The sequence below is a fragment of the Pipistrellus kuhlii genome, unplaced genomic scaffold, assembly GCF_014108245.1.
Source record: "Pipistrellus kuhlii isolate mPipKuh1 unplaced genomic scaffold, mPipKuh1.p scaffold_m20_p_14, whole genome shotgun sequence".
In the NCBI taxonomy this organism is placed as follows: Eukaryota; Metazoa; Chordata; class Mammalia; order Chiroptera; family Vespertilionidae; genus Pipistrellus; species Pipistrellus kuhlii.
In genome coordinates this window covers 9,356,061-9,366,393 of record NW_023425449.1, presented here as the reverse complement: position 1 = coordinate 9,366,393, position 10,333 = coordinate 9,356,061, and positions in this window count along the sequence as shown.

The window sequence follows — 10,333 nt, the reverse complement described above, 5'->3', positions numbered from 1 at the left end:
CAGTTCCCAGACATGAAGGCCTTCCAAGAACCCACAGCCCTGCACGGCCGCCTCGGGGTGGCTGTCCGCTGGCTCAGTCACCAGCACTCTCTCCACGGGCACAGGGATGGGAACCGGGTGCCAGTGGTCACCATCCAGAGGGGCTGGCCAGACCCGGCTCAGAGCAGGGCCTCCCGGCCTTCAGACTGCCCCCCCCCCCCCAGTGGCCCTGGCAGGTCTCCCGCAGCAGCTGGACTCCCTGACCCAGGCGCCCGTTCTGCAGCCCAGACACAAGTTTCCAACAGGAAGAGAGGGAAGACTTCTGTTTGTTTCCCAAGAGCCAACTGGCCTTTCGAGCCAGTGATCACCTCCATGCCCCTCACTGCAGGAGCCAGTGTAACCTCCATGCCCCTCACTGCAGGAGCCAGTGTAACCTCCATGCCCCTCACTGCAGGAGCCAGTGTAACCTCCATGCCCCTCACTGCAGGAGCCAGTGTAACCTCCATGCCCCTCACTGCAGGAGCCAGTGTAACCTCCATGCCCCTCACTGCAGGAGCCAGTGTAACCTCCATGCCCCTCACTGCAGGAGCCAGTGTAACCTCCATGCCCCTCACTGCAGGAGCCAGTGTGACCTCCATGCCCCTCACTGCAGGAGCCAGTGTAACCTCCATGCCCCTCACTGCAGGAGCCAGTGTGACCTCCATGCCCCTCACTGCAGGAGCCAGTGTGACCTCCATGCCCCTCACTGCAGGAGCCAGTGTAACCTCCATGCCCCTCACTGCAGGAGCCAGTGTAACCTCCATGCCCCTCACTGCAGGAGGCAGTGTAACCTCCATGCCCCTCACTGCAGGAGCCAGTGTAACCTCCATGCCCCTCACTGCAGGAGCCAGTGTGACCTCCATGCCCCTCACTGCAGGAGCCAGTGTAACCTCCATGCCCCTCACTGCAGGAGCCAGTGTAACCTCCATGCCCCTCACTGCAGGAGCCAGTGTAACCTCCATGCCCCTCACTGCAGGAGCCAGTGTAACCTCCATGCCCCTCACTGCAGGAGGCAGTGTAACCGCCATGCCCCTCACTGCAGGAGCCAGTGTAACCTCCATGCCTCTCACTGCAGGAGCCAGTGTAACCTCCATGCCTCTCACTGCAGGAGCCAGTGTAACCGCCATGCCCCTCACTGCAGGAGCCAGAGATCACCTCCATGCCCCTCACTGCAGGAGCCAGTGTGACCTCCATGCCCCTCACTGCAGGAGCCAGTGTGACCTCCATGCCCCTCACTGCAGGAGGCAGTGTAACCTCCATGCCTCTCACTGCAGGGCGGCCTGGGCGCAGAGGCAGAGGAGCCGGGAAGGGGATCGGCGCGCACACCCGCCAGGCCCAGGGCCAGGCCGCGAGCCGGGAGGAGCCCGGGAGGAGGGGCCGGGCGGCCGCCAGGTGCCCAGAAGCCGGCCTCCCCTCCCGCCCCAGTTCCCGGCGGTCACGTCTCCCCATCCGGCTCCAAAGTACAGGCGGCCGCGGCCCCGCCCGCCGCGCAGGGAGGCGGGGCCGGGAGGCGCGCCGGGGCCACGAGGGCAGCGGAGGGGGCGGCCCTCCTCCCTCCTCCCTCCTGCCTCCTCCCTCCTCCCTCCCCCGGGGCGCGGGCGGGTCTGCGAGGGGCGCGGCGCCGCAGAGGCCGGGCGTCACGGCTGGGGCGGGGCGCGGGCGGGCCGGTGTGGCCGGGAGAAAAGCGCCGCGGCCCGCCCCCGCCCGCGGGCACAGCGCCCTCTGCCGGTGCTGCCGCGGCGCTGCACAGAGACGCCGCCGCCTCACCTGCAGCCCGGACCCGCTGCGGAGGCCCGGGGCAGCTCAGGGCTGGCCTCAGAAATTAGTAAAGCTCACCGCACTCTCTCTCTCCCACCCCTCTCATTTTTTAAACGAATTCATAAATGAGCCCTGAGCATTGCAGAAAACGTGGAGAAGGGGAAAAAAAAAAGTCGCTCATATAATGCCTGTGTCTATAAAGAAACACTTAGGATTTTTGTCTGCACACCTGTGTGTACATTCTGTATAGAATAAAAAAAAATGCAATATTGTCAGCGATGTGCGTTATTTATAGAATAAAAAAATACAATATAATATCGTCAGTTCTGGCTCCACCCTCAGGGTGTACAACACTGCCTGGCAGTGCTCTAGGTGCTGGAAACCACTGGTTCTCTCTCCCCACAGGGGACGTCTTTCTTAGCAGGCTTAAATTTCCCTTTCCGATCCCCTGACCCCACATGTGAGAGGTTGGTGGTAGGATGGATCACTAGCCCCCTTAGCTAGAGTCTGAAGGCCAGATGCATTTGGAATTCAGAATTGTTCAGCGTACACACATAAGGTAACCTCCTTCTCCCTCATCCCCATTGGGGTCTGGACAACACCCTGTAATCAAACACACCACATTCCTGCGGCAAAATGCATGACTAGCCTCGCTAAGTAGGATAAATAAACACTATAAGCAGCTTCAGGTCAGTTTTGAGGCCAAATGAGGTTTTTTTCCCCCACTCTAAACAAAAAGTTTTGGGTCCCCAGAGCATTTTTAAAAATATATATATTTATTTCAGAGAGGAAGGGAGAGGGAAAGAGAGAGAAATATGGATGAGAGAGAATCATTGACTGGTTGCCTCCTGCTCCTCCCCTACTGGAGATCAAGCCCGAAACCCAGGCATGTACCCTGGACTGGAATCGAACCCGGGACTCTTTAGTCCACAGGCCTACGCTCTTTCCACTGAGCCACACCAGTTAGGGCCAGAGCATTTTTAATTCAAAGAGACTGGACCAGTACGAATCCCTGGGACCCCCAAGGGCCTGGTGACGTGGGTGAGTCCGTGCTAGGAGCCGTGCTTCCCCATTTCTCAGTCTCACACACTTGGGGTGCTCGGAAACTCGGGGACCTGCGCTGCTGACGGATTGGATGGGAATAAATGTGGGGCAGGGGGTGTGAGGGCAGGGGGTGTGGCTGGGCTAGACGGTCAGATGTAGTCACACTGCCTTCCCTGCTCCCAGCTGCAGACCGATGGAAGTCAGCAGTTCTGTGGTCACACCTTCCTCTTCCTGCATTCACTGGGGATTTTGAAATAAATTGGCTGAACTCCCCACCGAGGCCTCCACGCACCCAGAGCACTACTGGGACCCAAAGGGTGCCACCGTACCTTCTCAGGAAAGGTCTGGGAGCCAAGACCTGTGTCCCACCGGCTGTCATTAGCTATGCTGTTTCTTTTCCTTCTTTCTTTTTCTTTTCTTTTTTTTTTTATAATATATTTTATTGATTTTTTTACAGAGAGTTAGAAACATCAATGAGAGAGAATCATTGATCAGCTGCCTCCCACACACTTCCCACTGGGGATGTGCCCACAACCAAGGTACATGCCCTTGACCGGAATCGAACCTGGGACCTTTCAGTCCGCAGGCTGATGCTCTATCCACTGAGCCAAACCGGTTTCGGCAGTTGTGCTGGTTCCATACGCACAGAGCCACAGGCAGCTTCTCTGAGCTCCCAGTCCTTGTCCAGCCTCCTGATTCCCATCCCAGGGTCACCTCACGGGCAGCATGTCCTAGCCCACCCTCACACACCTGTGCTCAGCCTGGGCCTCTTCTGTGTGGCCGCTGTGATGGAGCCCGTCAGCCACCCGCGACCCGAGCTAGAAGCTCAGAGGCACCTGCCGCCTCCTTCTCCATCCTTCTCCACCTCAGGTCACCTTGTCCGTGTACCCCTGGGACAGCCCTCCAACCCGTCCTGCTCTCTCCCTCCACCTCCACCACCCCACCCAGTCCCAGGGCGGAGCCCATTCCGCTTCCACTTCCCATTCTCACTCTGCTCGGGTCCCTTCTCCGCCATGAAGCCCAAGGCTCCATCCTTAGCGTGGGGTGTGCAGAGGCAGCCTCTCAAGAGTCTCTCTCATCATTGATGTTTCTATCTCTCTCTCCCTCTTCCTTCTTTTCTGAAATCAACTATATATATATATAATAAAAGCAAGGGGGCAAAGGAAATTTGCAGAGTAATAAAAACAATAACTTTTAAAATATATATATTTTATTGATTTTTTACAGAGAGGAAGAGAGAGGGATAGAGAGTTAGAAACATCGATGAGAGAGAATCACCAATCAGCTGCCTCCTGCACACCCCCTACTGGGGATGTACCCGCAACCAACGTACAAGCCCTTGACCGGAATCGAACCCTGGACCTTTCAGTCCGCAGGCCGACGCTCTCTCACTAAGCCAAACCGGTTTCGGCAACAATAACTTTTAAATCACAAAAAAAAAAACACAACAAAAAAAGGCAAAACAAAACACAGACCCACTGACCTAGCAAAGCAACAGCCACCCAGGGGACTTGCCCCCAGGTATAATGGCCTTTCTTGGAGTCTGATCCAATCAGCAAAAGTCCCTTTCTCCCAACCAACCAGTCCTAATGCCTTCCAGCTTTGCAAGCTGCCCCACCACCTGACCCTTCAAAAGCCCCCCCCCCCCCCCCCTCTCCGACGGAGCGGCTGCGAAGGCCTGCCTGGTGTGTGGGCCCGTGGATGCATCAGGCTAACTCCGCTCGGCTTGGTGTGGCCATACTAGGCGTGTCCTTGGTGGGCCTGGCCTTCCAACCTGGAGTTTAAAACCCACCGGGAAGAACCACATCCCTGGAGCACCCAGGTCTGCTGGCTTTTCTCCCACCCAGGCATGCCGGTCCACGCTAGGCTCGGAGCTCCTCCGGAAGTTGTCATGGTAACCGGGAACCTGTACTTGGGGATTAGCTGCTAGAGGTGGGCGTGTAGGAGTAGGCAGAGGGCAGGGAGGCTAGGGGTCCCCTTTTCCTCTCGGCTCCACCCCCCCCTTCAAACCCCACTGCAGCCAAAACCGGTTTAGCTCAGTGGATAGAGCGTCGGCCTGCGGATTGAAGGGTCCCAGGTTCGATTCCGGGCAAGGGCATGTACCTTGGTTGCGGGCACATCCCCAGTAGGGGGTGTGCCGGAGACAGCTGATGGATGCTTCTGTCTCATTGATGCTTCTAGCTCTCTATCACTCTCCCTTCCTCTCTGTAAAAAAATCAATAAAATATATATTTAAAAAAAACAAAAAAAAACCACTGCAGCAATGCCAAGGTCAGCGATGCAGGGGCATTTGTGACCTTCAGCAACACGACAGAACATACGCATTCCATACTCCACGAGGTCAGCCGAGTACACTGAGGAAAAGTTGTTTGCTGCCACGTCTGGGGTCCTGTGGGCAAAGGCAGTCCGCCGGCTCCATCTAGTGGGAGCGCACGCCGCTGCCGCCCCATCCCTGAGCTCTGAGCCGCATCCCGGAAGCCTGGCAGGCCTCTCCTCCTACCCACTGACCCCGAGGCCAGCAAGGCCTGGGCCCTTGTCAGAGAAAGCATTCCGGACTGAACAGCCCCTGGCCTTGGGCTCTGCACAGAGAAAGAAAGCCTCATTCATAGTATCTGAATGCTTTACCTTTTGTTAACATTTTTTTTTAAAGTTTATATTAAATGTATTTCCCTTCACCCCTGGCTGCCTCAGAGTCAAAATGGGGTCAGCCCTTGGAGGACCTTATGATCACTTTTGTACTAACTTCACCTCCATTTCATCTAACTTTTTAAAATAAAGTATTTTAATTAATTAGTTTTAATCCTCACTCAATGATATGCTTATGGTGAGAGAGAGAGAGAGAGAGAGACAGAGATACATCCATCAATTGCTTCCCACACACACCCCAGCTAGGGGCATCAAACCCTCAACCTAGGTCATGTGCCCTGACTGGGAATCGAGCCCACAACCTTTTGGTGTATGGGATGACACTCCCAACCTTGTTCCTCACTGAGAATCGCCCTCTGCTATAGGAAACTTGCGGGTCCCAGGCTGAACCTCCTTACAAGATGCAGCCTGGAGCCAAAAGACTGGCTGATACTGGGATCCGAAGTCCCAGCCCCCACGTCTCCATTTGGTTCACCTCTGAGGGCCGGCCCAGCTCAGAACCCCCCACAGGACCAGCCAAGGCCCCCGGGGGAACCACATGGCGGGTGAGCTGCTCTCTGCCCTCTCCTGCCTCCCATCTCCCAAGAGCACTTGCAACCGACCTGCGTGGTTGTCTCCCTCTGTGTCCAGGACACCCAGTCAGACAGTGACCCAGGTGTATCAAGTCTGAGGTTCAAATCCTGGCTCGAACGTCCTGGCTGTAAAATTTGGGGGCACATCCCTGAACATATCTGGGTCTCCATGTCTTCACAGGAAAAACCAGGAAATTAGATGTGATCTCTAGGGAACTTGCAGCTCATTTCTGACTGTGTGTCCTACCATAGACTCATGAGGCTCCTGGGATGTGGGTCCCTGGTTAAATAGCTTTTCTTCCCAGTATTGCCACCCAATTGCTGCCATTCAACAGGGGGGCTGCTGATCGCGAAGGCTGGAGTATAACCCTTCAACTCTCCTCTCAGCAGGGTGAAAACAAACCATTTTGAACCCGCTTTGTTTCAGGGTAACTGGCTTATTGGGGATCAATGTTAAGATAACCAGCGCCATGACTCCTAGTATACTTTGTCTTACGGGAACACCAGGGAAAGCAGAAAGCTGCACCCAGTCAGATCACTCCCTAACCACTCCCCTGCCAGCCCGAGTGACACATAACTGCTCCCCTACAGCCCGATTGCCCCCAACCGCCCTTCCCTGCTGGCCATCTTGTGCTTTCCAGCACACAAACTGCATAGGAACATGCTAGCACAAAACACATTCCTCCACTACCTACCAGCGACTTGAGTTCACCAAGGGTGCCTGGGCCACACCCGTCCACAACCCATGTTACAGTCCCCATCCAGTTTCAACGGGAGCTCACCGGAGCTCAACAGCAGTGGCCCTGCCACACACCGTGGGTCTTTTAAGGTCAACGGCGACAGTGACTGTATAGTCATGCGTTTAATGTAAATTCTGCAGCCTGGTTCTATCAACATTGCGATGCTGCACTGACAGTGTTGGACTCTGCTCTGAACCCCATGCTTCCCATCAGCCCACGGTGCAATGTCGCAGGGTAACAGTTCTTAGGAAAGCAGATCTCAAGTCACCGTGAAACTCACTGGGCTTCAAAGGGAGGGGCAGTAGCATCATGGGAAGTGAAACTCCTTTTGAATGTGAACTTCTCGTATGTTCAGCTCTGCACTTTTCTGCTGCTTCCTAACCTTTCCAAAACCCAGTTCCTAGCAGGGCAATACCCTATATAATAAAGGGGTGATATGCAAATTGACCATCAAACCCTTGCACAAGATGGTCGCCCCCATTTGGTCTAAAGATGGCCAGCAGGGGAGGGCAGTTGGGGGCGATCAGGCCTGCAGGGGAGGACAGTTAGGGCGGACCAGGCTGACAGGGGAAGGCAGTTAGGGGCAATCAGATTGGCAGGGGAGCAATTAGGCAATCAATCAGGCTGGCAGGGGAGCAGTTAGGGGGTGATCAGGCTGGCAGGCAGAATTGGTTAGGGGCAATCTGGCAGGCAGGCAGGCAGGAGAGCAGTTGGGAGCAAGCAGTCCTGGATTGTGAGAGGGATGTCCAACTTCTAGTTTAGGGTCAGGCCTAAACAGGCAGTCGGACACATTCCTGAGGGGTACCAGATTGGACAGGGTGCAGGCTGGGCTGAGGGACACCCTCCCACCCCCATCCAGTGCACAAATTTCGTGCACTGGGCCTCTAGTGACGGTATATTAGTGAGACCCATTCTTAACATTTTTAAATGCCTTGCTTTTGGGAACCACTAACGTTCTTTCCTCTCCCAGCAAGCTTGTGTTGTTTCCATTCTTGTAGAATTAGAAAAGTTATTTTCATAACTTTGAAAATGCTCTGGCTTCCTTATTTCTGCTGAGAACTCAACAGGAAGGGAGGACATCTTAAGAGGCGGGTGTAAGTCACTAACAACTGATGCTGAGGGACATTACTGAGCGCTGAAACATACAAAGCACCTTCAGTCCATTAAAACTGGTTTGTAGCAACCAAAACTCAGGGTATGTGTGACTAAGTATTGCATAAGTGACAATTTATAAGCATATCACTCATTAAGCTTAAAAACAATTTTAGATATAAATGCAGAAATTAAAACACAGTATGTCACTATGGTAAAAGGATTGTTGGAGCTAGTGTACCAACAAGCCACACGAGATTCAAGTCAACTGTTAAAATGCTGTCATATGCCATTCCTGTAACCTTGTGCAAAAACCTAAGCTTTAAAATTCCCCCCTTTCCCCCCCGCCCCAATCCCCCCAAATTAGGTTCCATGAGGCAGATGGAGATAGTTTGGTTTCCCCAAATCTAAAAGGCCTCTTAATTTGACAAGGTTTATCCGTGTGGTTATATATGGATATAACAGCAGTGAATGTGTTGCCTTTTCTTGTTTCTTCCTAAACTATAAAAAAGCATTTCTAAGGGCAGAAACACAGGGAGAGAAGAGATGAACAACAGAAGCTGGAAAGTAAATTACTTAACAACCGTAGGAAGCAGAGTCCCAAGCAGGCAGTAGGGAAACAGAAAGCTAATTATTCTAAAAGGTGCAGCAATTGGCCAGTCCTGACCTCTGGCAAAGACATTCAAGTCTAGGAATTCAAATCCCAGATCCTTATTTCTATGCTGCACAGCTGGGCAGGAGCCCTCTCGGACATTCGTCGTCTAGACAGGGTATAAATGGGCCTGGGGTGGAACTGGGCACCCCTGGTGCTGGACTGCCTCTGTACGCTGTGTCCATAAGCCCAGACCTCTGACCTCACTTGTCTCTGGATACTGGCAGGTGGCCCGTCACCTCCAGGCAGGCCCTGGAGAATTCACTGACACAGGCTTGTTACCAGGCACCTAAGGAATTCCTCAAATCATGGAAGACACAGAACTCACAGAAAACAACAATTTGGAGAAAACACTCTCTAGAACTTGGAGAGGGCAATGTCCACCATTGCACGCTTAGCTTGGAAACTAAGTTGCAGAACTGAAAAACAGACTTGGAATATGGAGCCGAGAAAGTAGCAACCATTTCAGAAACAGAGAAGAGGTGGGAGGAAATAAATGAAATACAGAGAATTAAAATCTCTAAACTTTAGCCAAGTGTCTCCTCTTCCGCATACTGCTAAGAAAGTTAGGAGAAATTGGTGACAAGGTTGTAGGCACAGGCGCGCCCTAGGTGAAATCTGGCGCCATTATTTAGGAAAAGCTTTAACTAGCACCTGGGACTACATTCAAGCAGAAGATCCCACCGCTAGGTCATCTTTTAACGTAACCCCCCGTCACAGTCATAATTGATCCAGTGCTGATTTTCTCATGAAGCCATCAATTACAAAGGCTGATGACAGACATAAGCGATAGTGTGGTTGAGTTAGAATTTGAAAAGGCCCCTCACAACGGAATTGCTTCTGAAACCCAAGACCAGGACAACAGCGTGAGCATGTTGGGCAGAGAAAGCCTTCTGTTCGCCGCCAATACAAATGTTTGCCACTTCCAATAAATCGAATCCAAATCCTTCGACTGTGTACTCCGAAGCCTGAGTGCCTTCACCTTGGAGTGGTTTCATGCTCCCCTACCTATAAGCCTTCCTGGGTGAAAATACGTACTGTGATTAGGACACACGTAAGACCCACAAAATTCTTTCCTACACTTTAAGAGTAGGAACTGCTACTTTTCAGGTTAGCTTTAACTTGCCCAAATGATCATACATAGTAACCAGAATTTCTTCAAACTCAGAGGCCTTTCCTTTTTCTGTCCTTTCCCTGCCCCCTAACTAGCAAAGCTAGGAAAATGTCCAGCCCAAATGACCCATGACCCAAATCTGACTCACCCCAGCAGAGAAAAAGCTCCAGAAATCCTAGGTGTACATCCTTTTGCTATAAAAGATACAGCCATCTTACAGCTGGTAGGTAGCTTATTGGTTTAAAAATAGGTGATCGGCCTCCAGCAAATGGCCAGTAAAGACCAGAACTGGTTTTCCTCACTCCTGGGCCATTTTGAAGGCCTGGCCTGCAAATACCTGCCCCATACTTCCACTCTGCCTTCAGGCTGGACAAGAACTACAGTGACTTGAATATGGAAGACTTATGTTATTTTCTGATTTCATACTTTGAAACCATTAAGCAAACATTCTTTGTTAGTCAAGTTGTTAACTAGAGTGAGGAAATTTTAACTCCCCTATTCAAGGACCAAAGAGCGTAGGTAGTGTGACTTTTTTCAACCCAATATTTGCACTGAATGGTATATCTTCTGTGCTCATGATTACTTGGAATAACTAGATCAATTTATAAATTGTTTAAGTCTAAAATTGTTAGGCCAGTCAGTTAATGTGCCTAGAAAATGTGGCTGTGATATATATACAATTTTATCAATCTTCATT